Source organism: Hippoglossus hippoglossus, chromosome 1 (genome assembly GCF_009819705.1).
Source record: "Hippoglossus hippoglossus isolate fHipHip1 chromosome 1, fHipHip1.pri, whole genome shotgun sequence".
Classification (NCBI taxonomy): domain Eukaryota; kingdom Metazoa; phylum Chordata; class Actinopteri; order Pleuronectiformes; family Pleuronectidae; genus Hippoglossus; species Hippoglossus hippoglossus.
Genome location: NC_047151.1, coordinates 4,127,571 through 4,148,425, shown reverse-complemented (window position 1 = coordinate 4,148,425; position 20,855 = coordinate 4,127,571). Strand labels below are relative to the sequence as shown.

The 20,855-nt window shown below is 41.1% G+C and overlaps 1 protein-coding gene and 1 long non-coding RNA gene across 7 annotated transcripts in view; one reads left to right on the top strand and one right to left on the bottom strand.

The window, feature by feature from the left end:
* The window catches only part of LOC117771491 (endonuclease V-like), a 91,962-nt gene that overhangs the window by 44,276 nt on the left and 26,831 nt on the right, over positions 1-20,855 (top strand). The window contains exon 9 of one of the 6 annotated variants that reach the window (XM_034601922.1): positions 6,426-8,122. The exons of the other annotated variants lie outside the window; for them this stretch is intronic. The gene's annotated coding sequence lies outside the window, so the exon portion shown is untranslated. Of the gene's footprint in view, positions 1-6,425; positions 8,123-20,855 lie in introns of those variants that run through there. 6 annotated transcript variants of the gene reach the window in all.
* Positions 12,111-14,346, bottom strand: LOC117771508. Its single transcript, XR_004615605.1, has 2 exons — positions 14,216-14,346; positions 12,111-14,081 (listed from the first exon to the last, which is right to left on the bottom strand). It is a non-coding gene; the product is annotated as an uncharacterized LOC117771508 (long non-coding RNA).

Genomic DNA, 20,855 nt, shown 5'->3' with positions numbered 1-20,855 from the left:
GAAATGGAAGTTTTAAAGTGAATAGTCTTTCCTTATTTTTTGTGAGTGATCTCCAGTGCGCTCTGTGCGCCTGGTGGCACAGTCACACACAGTCACACACACAAACAAACTGTATGAAAACTAAAGTCGGACTTGATGATACACTAACAGTGTTAGAAGATATTATTTAAAAACTATTAATGACTGTAACTCTGCTGTTTAATGGAACCTGAACGTAATTTGCTGTAAATTGTTTTATATCTTTTTCAATTTAAGTTTCATATGGAACAGTTATGTCTCGCGAGCACAACTAACCCTGTTGTTTAATGTTAATGATGAAGTGGATCAAGAATCTGGCTTCAGTTCCCCACCTCACGTCTGCATCGTCTTTTTACCGTCTCCAAAATGTTCGTACGCTTGGGTCAGAGTTACAACAAGTTTGTTTTTATCCCAACGTTTACGTGATAAGTGGCGTACGCAACAGTTATAAATGAGGCCCCTGATGTCCTTGCCGTAGAATTACAAAACATGAGGATGATATCAACAGTGCTTCTGCTTGTTGCTCATAATTGTGATAATCAATGAGTCATGACATGAATGTAGTAAAATCCCTGGACAGGATTTTAGATATTTTCCAAACATTAGTTATTCTCAGCTAATCAGAGCGTTTTTCCATTTATCCCTGAATATATATTCTTCACGCAGGTCCATATTCACTTCCAGATTAAATGTTTCTCAACATTTTCTTTTATTAAAGCTTTGTGTGTTGTGTGGCCTTGACGGAGCCATGCGTCTGAATGCTTTTTAGTCTTCATGTATTGTTGTGGTGGTGATGTTTTTAGAGATGTTCAAGCCTCCAGCACCCGAAGAAAAGGAGTTTGTTACAAAAGGAGTGAAATGATTTTTAAGGGACGATATTGGAGAGTCACCTCATTACATTCCTGATGGGGTTTGGAAAATAGCTTTGCAAGGTCACACAGTTTTCTATGAAAACTGTGTGACCTTTGTTTTCTTTGTAAATCATTTAAATGTTTCTGAAAATCCATCAAATGTCTTTTGCTTCGGAGTTTCCTCCTGAGCTCTCTATATGCTACCAGGTAATGATTGTTGACGTGTCAATACACAAATTGTTGTGTCTCTTCAAGGTGGCTTTAATGAAGTCCCTGTTTTTGGAAACACTCTCCACCAAGAGATGCATCTAGTCAGACAGAATAGGAAAGTCAGCCTCCAGCTGCAAGCTCTCCTGTTTGTGGCCGAGCTCTTCCCAGTGTTCACCTGCACACAGGCCCGGGGGGGTCGAGCGGCTCCACAGCGGACTGTGGTCTGTGTCCCAGGGTGGCAGATTCTCTGTCTCTGTCAAAGAAAGAGGAGGAAGACATGAAAGATGGAGCAGCAGGAGAGGAGATGAAGAGATCCGAACAGAGGAAGGAATCAACAGGGGTGCGGAGGGAGGAAGGGAACGAGCAACGAGCATGGAAAAATCAATGCCTGTGAGAAAGAGAAAAAAGAGGAGTGAAGGCATCAGTGGTTAGTGACAGAGTGATATGCTGCTCGTTCCTGGATTTAATGGCTGCAAAAGTCATTTTGCTGTAAAAATAACAATTTCAAATTACCTCTTAAAAAGCAAAGAAATCATTTGAATCAACAGATTTAATTTAATACCACAATAGAAATGCAATATTAAATTGTTGTCAAGGCGCATTTATCAACAAAGTATTTCTAACAGAAAGTGTCATTTCTTCTCTTTTGTATTTTAAAACAACTATTTGTGGTATTCATATGTCACTGTGACCTTTGACCACTGAAATGAAATGACTTTATCTTTGAGTCCAACTGATCAAATGTTGAAGAAATTATCTTAAGCCGTCTTGAGGTATCACATTCAAGAGACCAGAAACAAGTTTTTTGAGGCCACCTTGACCTTTGCCCACCGAAATCTGATACATTAATCACTGAGTCCAAGTGAACGTGTGCCAAATTTAAAACAAGTGACCACCAAATTCTATTCAGGTCTTCAAGTCAAATTTAATTTTGCCAGATGTAATGATATTCCTTATGGGCAGTCAATATATATAACATTCACGGGAACATGAGGTCACACTGACCTTAACCTTTGACCTAAAATCCAAGTTCAAGTGAATCTTTGTGCCAAATGTGAAAGGATTGCCTCAAGGCGTTACGTAGTTATCGCATTCACATGATACAGAATGTGCTTTGTGAAGTCACAGTGTCCTTGACCTTTGATTTCGACCTCCAAATTCAATTTAGATCATCCTTGGGTCCAAATGAATGTTTGTGCCACGTAATGAAATTCTCTTTGGGAATTCCTGATATAACGAGATCAAAACAACGCAAGGTCATGTGACGTTGACCTTTTTACCTTTGACCACCAAGATGGTATCAGTTCATCTTTGAGTCTAAGTAAATGTTTGTACCAAATTTGAAGACATTCCCTCAAGCTGATCTTAAGATATCACAGGCTTGACCTTTGGCCACCAAAATCTAATCACTGGCTGTTGTGGAGGCATAAACAGTAATGCAGAAGGGCAGGATGCTGATCTTATATAAGATCCTCACATTAACTTCAATTCTCCCTTTCTTAACAATTATCAATGTCATTGAGTGTGAGTTGTCTTCATGGTTTATTGTGGCAGATCTTTAAATACCATATTAACACAGTAATCTCAAACCATCAAGTAACCATCCAGTTTCAAATATGGGGATTGTATTAATTCAATTCATGCTGTTGTACAAACTTTACTGCCCTTTTCAAAAAACATTTCTAAAATGTCATGGAACATGTTGTGGAGGCAGTCGGGCCAAGGTTGGACCAATGAGCTCTGTCGGGAGCAGCGGCTCTCATTAAAAAGTAATAGTGGTACAAGGACATTGCTTGTTGCTGTAGGAACTACTCAGCCTCAGTATTAACTGATAGACTGAGGTGCAGTCCATGTTTCATCTCCTTCCTGTGTCTCATTCTTCCACCTCAGAAACACCATATCCAGTGTCAGCCTGACATTTATAAATACCATCACCTCACCTCGATTTGGACCGATTCAGATGAACCTGTTAAGGTTGAATTATCTACAAATCGGGGGGGGGGGGGGGCTGTACCTTCAGTCTGAGGAATCTTCTTCTACGTCCTCGGATTAACTACAGCAGCAGTCTGTGGCCAATAATATCTGTCATACCAACTCATTTAGATAATTCCATTATTTCTATTTCGACAGACTGTTTATAAAAAGCTCTGTCCACAACATCCAGCACACAAACAATAAAAAGTTACAGTATATTGTAGAACAGTTTGAGGAGGACTCACTACTTCTGAATTAGCTCCGGAGCATTAACACAAGGCAAGAGAACAGTCTGAGGAACGGGCGGGTTTATTTAAATTTGAATCGGGATACCGTTAGTGTTCCCAGGTAACCTTTGCTGCACAGTGACACTTGTGGCTAGAAGTGTTGAATCCGATGCTGCTAAAAGTTAAAATGTGGTTCAACATCAGCACAGTAAGAGTCATAAAGTCAGAGAACTCACTCAGCAGGGTTATACCCATACGAGACAAGGTAAGACTGTAGCAGTAAAACCCCTGAGTGTGATGAATTAAGCAAAGGGTCCATTTTATTACACCCCATGCATATAAAACAGGGGGATAGTGATCAGCATGGCTGTCTGTCTGTAATCATTTAGTTTCAGAAATTTGCAGTTGTGGTGATCGGGCACTAACGTTTAGCCTTTTGATCGTTAGTTGAAAATTAGTTTTTTTTACCATGACAATGAATTTAACTTGCGAAAATTGAGAGGAAGCTTTTAACTCTGCTGTTTCCCCAATAGAACAGAAAGATGGTTAGGCTGTCCACATTCAATGGAAGACATTGCAAAGTCCTTACAAGGATAGCTGCACAATCCTGCGTGTGTGTGTGTGTCTGTGTGTGTGTGTGTGTGTGTGTGTCTGTGTCTGTGTGTGTGTGTGTGTCTGTGTGTGTGTGTGTGTGTGTGTGTGTGTGTCCTGAAGGACTGCAGCCCTTGGCAGTGTGTACCAGGTGCTCGCCCCAGACTGACCCAGACCGTGAAGTAAACAGTTCTGATGCCAACTCTGCTTCTAAGGGACGACAAATAAAACATGTTAAGGTGACTCAGGGGCACAAAGCTTTAATGATATAATTTTTCCCTCTCAGTCTGTCTCCAGCGCTCTGTCCCTCTGTTCTACGCTCTTGTTTTTCTCTCTCATGCAGACACACAAAGTGAAATCAGGAAATAAGTTGTGAAATATGATATGTAAGATTCCTTCTATCTTCTAGTGCATTTACACTGACCTCTGTGACTTTGCATTTTGTTTAGTATTTTACTACTAAAGAATAACACCATGTTATTTACTGAGTTCTGGGAACAAGGCAACAGAATAAAAGCAACACAAGCGTTCAGCCAATCAGCCCAAGTTTTACACAAAGCCCAGGTTAGCCAGACTCACTTGGAAACAAAAGGTGTGTAACTGACTCCTGCTGGATGTATACACAGCCAACTGTTTGCTTACATGCTAGCCAAAACAGCTTTATATGCCATAAAATGACATGTGTGTGTGTGTGTGTGTGTGTGTGTGTGTGTGTGTGTGTGTGTGTGTGTGTGTGTGTGTGTGTGTGTGTGTGTGTGTGGTCACCTGTGTTTTCTGCATGCAGCCAGAAACACAGAATAACACTGCTTTAAACAAAGATGTAAACAAAGACAAGTGTTTAGATGCGTCTTCGCCCTCTCCTCCTCATCCTCCCTCATCTTCCACTGTTCAATAGTTGTTGAAATTATGGCTGCATTTATGATTAAGACATTCTCCTCCACTTAACAATCCCCCAGGGTGTTTCTTCTATTTTTCTCATGTTTACTCTTATTGGTCCTTGTTTCACCATCTTCACCTATTGTTTCCTCACTTGTTCCAGTTTTACTGGCTCAGCTCCACAGCGATCACATGAAGAGTGTGTGTGTGTGTGTGTGTGTGTGTGTGTGTGTGTGTGTGTGTGTGTGTGTGTGTACTGTATCTGTGTGTACTGTATGTGTGTGTGTGTGTGTGTACTGTATCTGTATTTGTGTGTTTATGCATTAATAGATAGGAGGGAAGGAGATAAATTGCGAAAAGGTCAGAAAGTGTTATTGTCAAGGGGCTTGTGCGTAGGTGTGTGTGTGCACCTGTCTTTCTGTCGTTGTGAGGACAAAGTTTGATTCAAAGAACATTTTGGGGCGTTTGGACCAGTCAGTACTTTTTATCTTTGGGTTAGGGAATGCATTATGCCCATTAGCATTCTCTTGTGCGTGTGTGTGTGTGTGTGTGTGTGTGTGTGTGTGTGTGTGTGTGTGTGTGTGTGTGTGTGTGTGTGTTAACATGCTGATTCAGGGGGTAGGGAGCAGAGATGACAGGGAGGGAGATAAATCAAGTTAAAGGGTGGGTGGGAGCAGGAGGAGAGGAGTTGCAGATATGGCATCATTGGACTGTGAAAGAGTTTTTCTCTCTTTTCATTCAGTTTTTATTGGTATTCTTTCATCTGTTTCCATGCCAACAGAGATACAAATTGCATAGGAATAAGACAAAGGTAAAAAGTGCACGTTGCACATTTATAGAGCACACCTTTGAAGACTGCCTGAGAGGAGGAAGGTGCTGATGGGGATGATGTGGAGGGAGTTGCAGGGGGAGAAAAGCCGCTGCTTGATGTGGAGGCCTGCAGAGAAAAGACCATTCCCTCTTCCCTCCCCTCCCCCTTTCTCCTCCTCTCTTTATCCATCCTCCCTGCTGTCTGTCTGATGCAGCGGAGGAGAAACCGCATCCATTTCATCATGCCCGGCCTCACACTGAAAAACCTTCAGTGTCGCGTTAAGCGCCGCCTCGCCTCTCTCTGCCAGAACGCCACCAAGCGCTGCTCAAGTGTTGATGAATTGCCACCACCTGCCTCATTTTTCACCACTGCCACCTCGTCATCAAACACACTGACACAAAACCCTGTGCACTCCTCAGCGATAACAAGAACAATCGCTGAGCCCCAGGAATGAGAGATGGGAAGACAGAGGGAAAGGGCAAATGAGCGGGGGATATGTGGATGGGGTCTGGGGAGGGGGCAGATGCAGAAAACAAGCTGTAGCAAACATCTCTCCATTTAGCTTTTGATCGACAGGGAGGGCCACAGTTTGCCAATGACACAAAACAATGTTCTAAAGAGCAAGACTTTTTGAGTTAAACACAAGCACTGTTAAAATGTTCCCATTGTCACTTGGCTGTTCTGAATCCCCACCACATACTCTCATTGCTTCAGGAGGATTCGGAGAAGCACTGAGTCAGTGTGTTAGAAAAATCCCTTTCGCTGCTCAGCAGCTGTGAATCTTAACAGTGTCACTGCATCAGGATGCTCACAAACAATTTAGTTACCCACCAACACCCTGTCGTAACGAAATACTGTCCATTACAGCAGCTGCGTGACTGTAAATCACAGCCTGAGCCGGTTGACTTGGAGAGGTTGAGCCGCGCCACAGACTGATGCAGCAAACTGCTGCGTTCAGAGACGCTACAGCAGAAGAACGGACCGGAGGCTGTGGAAAGACACATTTAGACGATTTAATCAATAGAATATTCACTTGTCTGTTTCTCTTTGCTCTTGTTATGCTTGACCTTTTCCTGTGACTGCGTGTACTCCTGGTAGATTATGTTAGTGAGTGGTCTGGAGCTTTACACATTGAACTGGGTGGAAAGAGCTTGTTTGTATGTTTCGTAGTAAAAGCATGAAGGCAGGAGCATTTTTACTTGATATGTTTCAACCAGCTTGTGCACATTTTCAAGCTGAACCCCAAAAAACCAAGGGATAAATAAGATGGAAGATTGCAAAGTCTTTACGCCTGGCTGAGATGGAAGATGAGATAACATAAATATACACCTTGGTGTTTCGGTCCATGCTTCTGCCTCCTGCACCGCAGACACATCCTTCATGTCGTCCTGTCACTCACTGTTACCTGCCTTCACTCGTACAGAGAGTGCTGACAGTAAAGAATCAAATACAAACACAGGTTCTCTCACGTCAGCTGTGTCTGTAAGATAGTAGCTGACAAGAGCAATACACAAAGTGACCAAATCATTAAACCAAACACAAATGGATTGTCTTGATGAATCAGAGTTAGTTTTTTATGTCACTTCTTGAAAACGATTGTTAAAAGAAAAGTTGATAGAAATCCACAGATTTGCTGACATTAAGCACGTACATGTAAACCTAACTAAAGAAAACATGAACATGACAAAGTCAGTTTAATTGTGGTATGATTATTGTGTCAAGTTTAAGGCTGTAAGTAAAGATTCTTTTTTATAAGCAATTAAAGGTTCTGTGTAGGATTTAGTGAAACCTAGTGGTGATGTTTGATATTACAACCAACCCACACCCTCCCTTTCCTATGGTGGCCTGGAGGTAAACTTTAAATTACCCTTACTGGAGCTGGTGTTTGGTCTACATGCTCCTCATTATATGTAGATATAAAGGTTCAATATTAGCTAACTAAAATACAATGATTTTTACTTCCAGGTCATTACACACTACTGAAAACATTATTAGAATTGTTACATTTTTGCTAAAATATCCTGTACATCTGACACACTGGTCCTTTAATTTGTAAATTACTGTCTTGATTTGCTTGTTTATATAATAAGGTGAGGTCATGAAATGAAATGTGTTTTGTCTGTCCCAGTCTAAATCCTAAAATCATTCAATCAATTATAACGATAAACCAAGAATATTTCTAAGGAGCTTAATGACCTATTGTTAAAATGTAAGCCAATTATTTTTCTGACAGTCAACTAACTACTAAATCATTTACAGTTTATTTAATCTTCAGAAGGTTCATTTCATGTAAATAGTTCTGCGTTATGAAGTACATTTAAAGCAATATTTACCCATTAGTTAAATAAATACAACGGCCCAGCTGTTGTTTACTATGCAAATTGCAGTTTACATGGACATAGATGTAAAAAAAAAGATTTTTTAATGAAAGTTATTAAATGTATTTTGGCGTAATAGACCTTGAACCTTGACCTCATAAAAAATCGAATCCGTTCATCCTTGAGTCAGAGTTAATATGTTTCCCTCAGACAGACGAAAGCATCATGCCTCTGGCCACTACTGTGGCAAGTATAGAGACATAAAAACACAATTTTCTGGGAAACTGGCCCCTCTGATTTTAAAGGTCATTTTCTTGCCACGGAAAGTCCTTCTCAGGCTGTGGACGTAGTGTCTCCTGATATGATGTCATCAGAGTTATCTTGAGTCAGGATTAAAGGTAGGGTTGGTAATCCAGGAAAAAAGATAGCAAAAGCAGGCTACATTTTGAAAAATGCAACTGATGAATACCACCCATGCACTGACTGACAACTGCTGGAAGCCGACGTTTCTGTGAGGCGGTCGCTAACTTGTGTCTTTCGTCTCTGCTTCAGTGGTGTGTGCCTCCCCAGACATGGGCAGGGATCACACAGGCAGGCAGGTCAGTTAGTGACAGACAGGTATGCCAGACAATCATTTGGATAAAGAGTGTTTCAGAAACAAATTACCAACCCTTTAGTCATACATTGTCTCTTAGTCCTTAAAGTGTTCAAACACTGACAGAAAACCTGTATTTTGAACTGAGTTTGATTATTGAGGACATTTTAGAGCCAGGGAAGTTCTAATGAAACTTTACATCAAGTTGCATTACAGGAATTGTTGGATTCAGGATTTTGAAGCTTGACTCATACCCTTCAAATTTGTAATTTTTTCATTTTCTCTCACTGTGGATCTTAAATACAAGCTTTTTAAAGCATTAATTCACATTTTAGTTTTTGGACAATTGTAATTAGTAACTTTGATTGTAGTGTTAAGAGGTGCTGTTGTTGTTCAATATCAAGTCACCCTGGTCAAAAGAATCAGCTCATTGAAAATGTAAACTGAATCGCATTCACAGAAGAATAGTGTGATTTCACTTTTGTAAGTTTTTCATGCTGACAAACAGTGTCCCTGTGGTGATGTGGCTTAACTTTACCACAGACAGCAGCCTCATTGCCTCATTGTGTGTGTGTGTGTGTGTGTGTGTGTGTGTGGGTGTGTGTGTGTGTGTGTGGGTGGGTGTGGGTGTGTGGGTGGGTGTGGGTGGGTGGGTGGGTGGGTGAGAGAGATTGATAGATGAGTGGACCAACATCTCTTGGCACTTGAGTTAAAATGACAGGTGAGCTGCTGCAGTATCAGACAAATGTCCTTGTTTATCTCCTGTAGAAGCGCTGGCACGGAGCACACACATTCACACACACACACACACACACACACTCACTCACTCACTCACACCTCATCCCACGAACACGCCTGTACGATCTACCTTGGCACACACTCACGCGTACATGCCGTCCAGGTGTCTTGCCTTCCATTTCACCCCATGCACAAACTTTTCCCATGCCTCTGCTGTAAACCAGAAAATCAATTCGGCCTCTTTTTTTCCCTGAGGCTTCTAAAGACAAATCAATTGAGGCCAATCTATTGTAATAAGGATGCGTCAGCCTTGGACGAGGCGGAGGAGATGCTGCGAACATCGGTTATTAGATTTTCCGGCAAGGGGAAGAGAGGTTTAGCAGACAGGGCCGGGCTTTTGTTTTCATTGAGTGGCTGTTATGTGAAGTCCACCCCTGTTTAGCAACTCCATGGTCGCTGCCAGCGGGCCGCTGTGCTCCCCCTTGTAAGGTTCTTCAGTCAGCAGCAAGGCTCGACTTCGTCAGGAGTGGGATTAACGCTCTCAGAAGCCTTTCCCACTGACTGCAGCCTTTAGACATTAATGAGATTCTCACCTGAACTCTGTTGTGTAGCAATGAACTGTGTGTTAAAGTATTCAGGAATCTTTACCACATGTCCAGTGGGACTTTATTGCCCATTTTACATTGTGTTTGCTGTTTTTTTGTGTTTTTTTCATAAACATTTACAAGAACAGTCATTTATCCCATACACACACACACACACACACACACACACACACACACACACACACACACACACACACACACACACACACACCCATGGAGACACCACTCAAGGAACTTTGCCATTCACCAATTCACACACACATTCATACAGTGCATCGGTGCGCAGCACTTTCTCTATCACATGTCTATCACGCACTGCCATCAGGGGCAATTTGGGGTTCAGTATCTCGGCCAAGGACACTTGGTAAGTGGACGCACTACTTCCGCACAAGAGCTACAAATTATGAACAGAAGTTTGTCTCAAGAACAGATAATATTTAATAACATATGAATACAAATGTGGTTAATCAAGGTATTTAAAAAAGGACTCAGTTTGAGTGCAACCTGCTCAATGTTTTGGGTTACATCAATTTGTCCCATTGGCTGGTTCAGTCCACTAGGGGGTGTGTGCGAAGAAATGAACATTTTAAATTATTCAGACATGTTGCATGTTGTGCTCAGGCTTCTTCATAATCAAGTTTACTCCCCTTTCTTTTCTTCTTTTAAATCAATCAGCTTCTCCTTTAATGTCAAAGGCTGTGAGAGTGTAGAGATCTCAAGTAATAGAACCTGGAAAAATTAAGTTTTATTGTTTGTTAAACTGAGCATACAGTTGAGTCTCATTGTGTATTTGGCGCAATTGTTGGCAGATGCTGATAAATATTAATAATCTGAGTGAGAGTGTTGGATAGACAGTGCTCAGAGCATCTCATCACGATGAACTCAGCCAAGCATCACTCACTGAATGGACTGAATCTGTTTGTCTATTCTTCTGGCTGCTGAGATTTCAGTCCGTCTCTCAGAGCAGTCAGGGCTTTACCTCCGACTCCATTAATCAGTTGACTTCTTCAAACATGAGTTGTGCTGTGGGAAGGATTCAGTTACTTGTGGAATAAAGGATTTGTACCCAACATCAATAGATCGACAGTAGTTATTGTTACACAGCGAATAAAGGCCTGTAGACAAGACATATTTTCTATTACCTTTATTACAATATCACCTCACTCATCACTGTTTATCAGGTAACCTTTTCAGCATGAACTTTATTTTCTGCGACGCTCACTGCTTCACAAAAATAAAGAAGAAGCTGCTGGTGCTAAACAACACTTTTTCTTCCTTGTGGATGTAGTGAGATTGCAGGTAAAGTTAGCTAATAAATGACTCACTTTATCACAAAAACAAATTTAAACCTTTTTCAGCGCTTATTGTTTGGACGGTCGAATAAAGAGAAGGATTGTTGTTGTACAGCATTGTGAAGGAGAGCAGGTCCGAAACCAACCAGGACTAAATAGTCAGTTTTCCACGAGAGTTTTAAAAAATATCTCTGAACGATGTTGACTAGTGACTTTCGATGACTCACAGGATCCTGATTGGTCCGAACCACTGTGGTCCGGCCACATGCAAATATCTTAGAGCCTGGCAAGATGGATTCTCTGCTTTGCAAGGTTAATGAAAGTTATGCTGAATGAAAGATTGCATAGCAGAAGCAGGTGGAATAGAGGCTATAGCCCAGACGTGATGTCATGACATCCATCTGACTGGGTCTGCACAGCTATTATTTAAATCTGTCAGGCCGTAGCGACATTTGAGGACACTGAGCAGGTCATGGTTTTTTAGGGTTTTAGCAACAACGGGCAGTTGACATTCCTCATTAATTCACAGGCTTATTCCAGTATTAGCCATATTTTGTAGTATTGATGAATAATATATATAAATAATTACATACAAATATACATAAATTGTGTTATAGTCAGAGGAAGAAGTAAAAAGGGACTCAGTGTACCCTGGGGTTCCTTGCCAGAATTGTATTCCTGACTGTGCTGAAGGTTTAGAATTTATAAGGCTGAATGGGCATTAAAACAATATCAATAATCATCACAACGTTAATTTCATCAATAGCAATATAACAAAAGTCCAATCCAATATATATTAATATAATGCTTCTGCATCGTGTAAGCACATTGGGGAGACATAACACAGTATTGATGGACCTCAGATTTGTAAAATGTTTTGCTGTTTATCAAGTGTTTGTCATTCTCTGCTCATAAACAAGACTTTAAAACCACAACCTTCACTCAGGAGAAAAAAAATTCAACAAATAATGCGACATTTATTGTGATAATTATCGATATTGACTGAAGTTTTGTTGTTTTATTTTGATATACGACCATATCTCCCAGCACTACTTGAAAACATCACTTGTGACCTTGTTGGGAAATTAAACCGAAGTTAACTATGTAGATAAAGAATAATGTTTTTCAATATTGTATTTGTGGTGTCTGGTCAGGACCTGCAAGAGCTGAACTCATGATTCATAAGAAGACATTGCTGCATTGTCCAACTGTCTAGCTCTTCAATAAACCTGTGTGTTGTATTAATTCACAGATTCACCCACACACTTTTCCCGCATACATTGTTTCTTTTTATTATTCATACATGCACACACTTATGCTCAAAAGCACTCGTCATAAACCCTGAGGAAATAATGGACGCAGCTCACAGGTTCAAGTCCCTGAGATAATCACATGCTGATCTGAAGCATCAGCCTCTCATCTCAGCCCTGACATCTCCTCAGCAGCTCCAGTGTCGTTAACCCTCTCACGTGTGCGCCTACTCGCTCACATTTCACTCTGCTCCCCGGAGATCCTCTCTGCATGCTACTCTCTGTGTTTGTGCTCACGACTTTGTGGCTTTTTCATATTCGTAATATGCCATCAAGCCCTCTCGTTACCGGGGGAAAACCGTCAACTCCTACGCACAAACACCATGCACACAGCACGCGCACTCACACACATCATTACTCACTATAAAGAACCCGTGGCCTATGGGCTCTTTCACCGCAGCCCACGGTAAAGCCTCGTCTCCCGGGCCATTCATAAGCCGTATAACGTACATGTTGGTGTTGGAGTAGATCAACATGATGGTTGGCGGCTTGTATCGGCTGAAGACACCACATCCACGTCCATGCATCACAGCCACTACAGCTCATTTGCATCAGGGTGTAATGTGGTGTTTTTACTGCAGGCGAGGCAACAGTGTGATTTGTTGGCGAGATGAGCAGTGAATCAATGATGTTGATATTTGGCTTCAGCTCAAATGTCACAGGAGTGTATGTGTTTTTTCTCCGTGCACACATTTGCTATAGGTTTATGAATTTATTAATGACATGCAGGCATAGTGCTACATAGTTGCAGAACATGTAGTACCCAGGGAGCGTGGTGGTAAATCATGGCTGTTGAAGGGCAGTGGTGCAGATTGTTAGCTACAGATTGTACTATTCGTTATGTCAATTCTCCTCTCTGACGGAGAGTAACAGAGACCCCTCATTCCTCCTCCCCATCCTACCCCTCAGTGTCAAACCTCAGCTGCCTTGTAGCCGACACCCTGAGCTTTAATATCAGACATGCGGCTTTAAACATCCTGTCTTTTTCTCACCCTGGTCTCTGAGCATTCCTATTTTCTACCTTTCCATTCTCCTCTCTTCCTCTTCACCATTTTCTGTTCTCACACCTCGCTCTTTTTTTGTATTCATCTGTCTCGAGCTCCCTCTTCCTCATCTCTCCCACCTAGGCCGTCTCTCTGACTCTGCCTCCCCTCCATCAACACGGTCTCTGGTGCACAGCTGTCAGACATTGCAGTGCATCTTATCACACTGACCCAATCAGAATTCAGCATAGCGGGGCATCTCTTCAAAGCGACTGCTGGCCATTGGTAAGCAGCTGCTTTGGAGCTGAAACCAAGGCGAGACAGACTGGCAGACAGACAGGCAGAGAAGACAGACAGAGAGAGAAGGACAAATATCATGTCTCGACTTCTCACGTTTCAGATTTTTTTTATCTCTGATGCTGTAGGCGTTTGTAACGGAGCGGTTCACTCAAATGAAACGGGCCTACTGTGAAATATGTGGATGTCATTGATGAAATTTCTCATTGATGAAAAATGCTTGACAGCAGGAGGATAATGTTCTGCAAAGATTCACATCAAGGCTCAGATAGTATGAACCTCTGGAAACATCCATGATATTACTTACTGACTTACCACTAGTGCACCAGTTTTACACCCACTACCATTGAGCAAATTCTCTTGTGCTGAATGCAATGAGATGCATCTGTCACGTTCCAGCAGGAGGACCTCAATGCAGGCAAAATGCAATCAAAAGCTGGTGAAGGACAATTTAAAACAAACAAACACAAAACAGGCGTACAGTGGCAGAAGGGATACAAAAAAAGGAGCACACAAGACTGGACCGCCGACCTGACAAAGACAAAGGGAAACACAGAGACTCGAGCTGTGTCTCAGTTCAGATGCCGCATTTTTCAGAGGCTGCGTTTGAAGATCGATTGCAACTCGAAGGCTCCATTAAATCCTCCTTCTCTCCCCGAGAAACGAAGGCTCCAGCAGGTGGACCCTTCTTGGCCCAACATATCCCATTCATTGCGCTTCAGTCATGAACCGTTTTTCAAAGTGGTAATGGCACCGGTGAGCGACCGGAAGTCCAATGCTTGAGTATCACGCTCAACCGAACAGCTAATGGTACCAAAAAAAAAACAATTCAAGGGGCATTAAACTATCTTGGCGTATCGAACAGCAGCTTTGTTGCTAGACAACAGTAACAACTGGTTACCAGCTGTTGGCGGCGATCACAGAAATCCACTGTAGACCAGACCATCTCATTTAGGTTTGTCCTTCGTGGTCTTCCTGGCCCATGAAGGAGACGGCGTTCGTGGGCCGTGTTGGAGGAGGCAGCCTCCGAATTGAGACAAAGCTTATATACACAAGGGAGGCAGGAATAACTTTGGATAACTTTGGATAACACAGGTGAAACACACTAGGAAAGGTGGAGGAAAAAAGTTTCAAAATAAGACAGGAAACAGAGAACTCAAAGTACAAACAAATAACTAAACACAGGTCACAAATCTAGAAACCAAAATACAAGGAGAACAAGTTAAACGACCATAATATAAGTCCATACAACAGAAAATCTTTTAAAAAAGGTCCATAACATAAACCCTCTTTCCAATCCTCTGACTCTTCCTCTTGTGAAACAATGAAATTGATCATTTATGTATAAATATCTCAGGTTGACGCACACATTCATGACGGGAGACTAAATTCTAGAACCAACACAATTTGACACAATATTGTCCAACAGCAGCACAAACCTTTAAAATCTCTGTGTCAACTTCCTCAAATTAGCTAAATATTATCCCTTACTTATCTCACTGTAAGTTAAGGTAGATTAATCTTAAACAGGGCATCATATAAGATCATGTGTTTTTTTTATATAAATTATGAATGTATAAAAAAAGTAATTGCTATATGCAGTTGTATAAATTGCTCAAAAATAAAATACACAAATAAGTAAACTATAGGTATCTGCTACAGAAATAAGGTTGTACTTCTATTGCTAACACTAATATCACTCTGACTATAAGTGTCTGTCATAAATATCTGGTAAAAATGTCACCCTCTATGAAATATGCTGTGGATGACATTTTGAATCATGAAGGCACACCTCTGATCTTGAGTTGCAGCCCGTCACTGCAGTGCAGATCTCGCCCCCATAAATTTAGGTGATTCTGTTTTGGTTTAGAAGTCGGTCAGCAGTTTACGTAGGCAGTGAACATCTCCTGGGGACAAGCAGCAGGTGTCTCTGTCACAGTGCCATGTCCTCATCCGTCAGGTCACTGCTAACGTCACACAGTGTAGCTCTGAGGCCTGATAATGCTACATCTCATATACTTCAACTACTGTTGTATTATAGATGACCTCTCGCGAGTTCCCTGCGTTTTATCTGCATCCAGTTATTTCAAAGGTGTGACCAATCCAGAGTATTCAGCACTCGGCCTCCTCACACAGTCATGAATAAACCAACATTATGTTTGATGTTGTTCAGAGACCCAACTAAGATAAAACATTTTTTTTACATATGTGGGAAAGTATAATTTTCAGACCAAAGGAGCCATCTGCATTTTTTCTGTTTCATCAGACAACGCCACGAGAGAATAGTGAGCACAGGAGGAACTAAGCGGGAGTTTGGTTAATGGTAATAATGTGATTAGTTAAAGGTTGAATAACAAAACGTGGAAACTTTGATTATGGAAAGCTTTTGGAGTTATGTAAACTACAAAGACCTTGAAGCCAAATCTTGTTGTATGTGCACATTTTAGAGGTTTAGATGAAATAAGGCTCATTCAGGCACATGAATGCAAATATGCATCTGCACAAAAATCAACCTCCAGTTAAAAATGAGCCCAGATGCACTAACAATGTTCATGTGAAGCAGAACCACGGTTTGGTTTATATGCTTATTGAGCGTGGCCCATTAAACCTGTCATGCTGTTCATGTGAAAAGTAACAAGAGGTGATAGGAAAACAGTTGTAATGCTCTTTATTCCTTTCTGATGGAACACATGCATCTATATCTTCAACATGAATAGCTTTTTAATATTTTTAGTAGTAGATTTGTGCTGTTGAGACTTTTCCACTTCCTTAGATATGATATTCTTTAAATTGTATATATATTTTTAGCAGCTGTTCTGTTTGTGCTCTGGGCGATGCAACAAAACATGCAGGTAAAGGTACTGTACAGATCTGAGAGTGGCATCAATCTTCTTTTGGAACTCTCAGCAAAAATGTAAATAAGCATATTTCCCGAAATACCAAACTATTCTTTCCTGCTGTTTACTGTAGTTCTACCCCAAAAAATATTGTTATGATTTCATATATGTAAATAAATCATCTGTTCTGGAAATGGGAAGAATGAGGGTGACAGAGACCACAATATTTATAAAAATGTCCACTAATTAATCTATGTATATTTGTGTCAGGCTCTCAGCTCAGCACCTTTTATCTGCCGACTATATCTGAACAGGATCCTTGGCCCCCCTCTGCCCCTGTGAACACACACACACACACACACACACACACACACACACACACACACACACACACACACACACACAAACATACATACATACATGCGCACACACCAAAAGAGCGTAACAGCCAGCCTTCACGTGGCATATCAATGCCTCCTTGCCTCTCCCACACACACTGACCCCATCCACCATGATTCATCTCCCTGGCAGAGTGAAGTGTAAAGAAGATTATTACTAGTGAAGGGCTCAGCCCCCTGAAAGATCTACTGCTTTCCCGTCTGCCCTGCAGAGGAAATGGGAAAATATTGCTAATGTTTACAGCCCTGAGAACGTGTGTGTGTGTGTGTGTGTGTGTGTGTGTGTGTTCATGTTATGTGCACTAGTAATGCCTGAAGCCTGACCAGCATGGCTAAGCAGCTCCCAGCCTTGTTTACCATCTATAAATGTGCTGACTTCAGGAGGTTTTGTGTGAGCAAATGTTTCTGTATGCGCTTGCAGAAGTACCTGTGAGTGTGTGTGTGTGTGTGTGTGGCCATAGGAATGTCATTGTGCGTTAATGTATATATTTTTGCACAGCAGTAAACCCAGGAGCCAGCTGTTGTTGCAGCCTGTACAGTATGTTGTACAGTGTTGTATAGTGTTGTACAGTGTTTCTTTCTTCATCTTTCTCTTTTTCTGTTCTGACCAGAACAGGACAGAGGCCTGTTAAACTGTACAGTCCCAAACAGGTACACCATCATGATACTCTGATCAGTAGCTCTGATTAGTGCATGGAAGCTGACTCATATGCAAGTCAAAAAGAAAACCTATTAGCACACATCATGTAAATTATAGGTCAGTCTCATTATTTCTTAATGATTTGTAGGGTGGGGGCACCTATATATCCAGACTGCGCCCCAGTTCACCCAGCTCCTTGAATTAGCATAGATATATTGAACCAGGTACCCAGAGCAGTTGCCATGATTGCAGTGTGTGTGCATGCAAATGGTGAAATCAGGGATGTGCAGAGTGCTCGCTTCCAGGGCGTTAATGTCACAGATTTCCATAAATTCTTAAAGATGAAATCTGATGCACTTAAAGCACCAAAAATGTGGAAGTCTCCCTCCTAATGAAATCTTACTGAATACAGAAATTAATGGGACATCCCCTTTTTACCAGCTGCATAGCGATAGGAGAATTTAACTGTAAAATTTGATTTGTGTCATAGTGACCATATATAAAAAAACATTAAAAAAATAATTCAACAACAAAACATAAACAAAATTAAATAAGACTTTGAGGCTAAACTTTGAGCTAAATGGTAACAGTTATATGATTGGTGCAAGGTGTTAAGGTTCTGATTTATAGTTGAGGGTGGGACCTCATGTGATGTTTATGATCAGGCTGCGTCAGGATTTATATTCCCCCTGTGGAAGCTGATTTTACATTTTTCATTTAGCCCGTGATGCAGAGCAATGGTGAGCTACACACAAATGTATATACCTTGAGTTACATGCAGGTAGCTTACTGTCGTATTTTACTGCGCCTCATTACAGAATAGGAGGCTACCACTACTGTGATAGCTTTTGTTCTTTCTTTCTCACAGTGAGCACATTGCTTTGTTGGTGAAAAGAAGATGATTACTCTCTATGAGAGTCTGTCTTTAACTTTAACAACTCGTTTTTATTCTCCTCAAACTCCAACGGTGTCTGAAACATCCTGGGAAAGCACAAGTAGCCTTAAAGCGTCACAATGCAAGATTTGCTCTCTACTATACTCGCGCTCCCCCTACAGGTGGGATACATACTTCACTGTTGTAAATATAAGTTACCGTTTGACCCTCCCCATGAACACAGCTGCACACACCTGTGTTTGTTGATGAGCTGACGGAGAAAAAAATGGCAACCTCATAAGCCAAAGATTTTACACTAGTACGACAGTTTTATTTGTTGAGACATTAGAAATGAAAAGCAATATAACAAAGAGAATGAGAGGAATTACAGTGTTTAAGTTCATCTGAAACACAGCAAGCAAGCAGCCGAGACAGTTACCGACGTCTGAGCATGATGTGTATCAAATCACATAACATAGTTTGGCTAACTCGCTAATCCTCTATTGAAACAGGTTGAAAACTAAGAAGTACTTAATGTAGCTTTAACACAGGAGTACAACTCCAGGATTATGTTCACCGAAATGGCAAAAATCAACAAAGTCAGTCGGATTCATCCTGTGGGAACCATGAATGTACAGTGTTCGGAGCCTGTCCATCCAACAGGGTATTGACTGTATTTCAGTCTGGACCAAAGCATTGGACTGACTTCACCACTCCTACATCCATGCACAAAGATAAAGATAAAAGATTAAACTTAGGGGGAAAAAAGGATTAAAAAAGGCTCAATATATATGTATATAATATATGTATTTATTTATATTTATTATGTTATTGTGAACCAAAACATAAATAAAAGAAGCATTTTAAAGTCTTAAGTCTTAAAGTAACTCTTTCTTATGGAACAGATCCCCCTTGCTCTCTCGCTTCCTGCCCCTCGCTCTCTGTTATATGTTCACGTTGGGTGTCTGACAGACAGCTTGACTGTGGCAGGCCAATGAAAGCAGCACAGACCTTGGCTGTCGAGCACAGACACTCAGGTCAGACAGGTTAGCCGAGATGATGGTTCACCTTGCTGCTCAAGGTCGAAGGTCAGTCCATTCATCTTTTTCTCTCCCTCCCAGAGAGACTTCAGAATAACTAAACAGAGGTTAGATCTAATCCTCCAAGTATCTGTTAACACTACCTTTTAATATACAATTATTAATATAAAATAAAGCTTTAGTAGATTTATGAAACACCATAATACAAATGCAACTCAAAGTGCATCAGAGGGCAAAAAATACTAGAACAAAAAGAGTAGAACCCAGGCAACAGAATAATCACAAGAAGTTACAACACAAGAAACAATTCATTTAATAAAAAGGATCATTTAAAAAAAAAACAAATTTGACATAAGACAAAATGAAAAGCTCTGTGGAGGACAGATCTGAGCCCAGTGTTTGATTGGGACAAAGTTAACCGGCAAATTCATTGCAATTTAATACACAAGTATAGTGCCTATTATCTTGGAAGCTTTATTCAATGAAAACAATTGCTGACCCTACTTCTACTTTTGTTCCTTGAAAGCAACTGGTAGTTATTATCACAACCTCTCCAAGGTGTTTGAAATCACACTGCCCCGCCCCCTCCGTTACACTCATTGGGCCTCATTCACCATCCGCACACACCCAACCTGACAGGCGTTCAGTTTTTTGTGTGCGCTGCCGAACCCGATGCAGTAAATGTAGCTGCAATGAGTTTGTGTTCCTGCCACGTAGTCTCACCATTACAGACATGTGCAGTGTAAAAACATCAGCCCAGTGAATGTGACCGATCCGAACCCAAACATTATTTAAAACATTTTGTCTGAACCCCGCCCGGCTTGTCAAGTCCTGTCAGGCTCAGGTCAAGTATCCACAGATGCTCAGCTGAGGGTTCACCTGCAGTGCTGAGCTTCCAATGATGCGCTGCTCCAGCTCAGTCTGTCCCCCTACTTTCACTTTTTCTTACCCCTCTCTCTTCAGACAATATTTCTTTAGTTTTAAAATTTTAGATCAAACTATGTTTTTTTACTTTAACTGTGTGACTTTTTCCTGTTACAGCTTTCACTGAATGTGTGACTGCATATCGTCGGCATTTTATATCCACTACTGACACTATAAAAAACTGTTTAATGGTTTGAGTCCGGTGTGCCACCATCTTTAGATTTTTCTTTAGACTTTCTTGACTTCTTAAATTTTCTTTTCAGTTTCTGTGATTTTGTCTCTACACACAGGACTGCAGTTTAATGCCCTTTTATGGTCATTGATGGGGCGTTTACCTATGCTAATTAGGAACTTACAAAGACATGGCATTCTTCAATACAGGAACATAGGTACGAACCATTCTGCAGTTTAAGAACGCTTCATTAATCTGATGTAGTGTTTTCTTA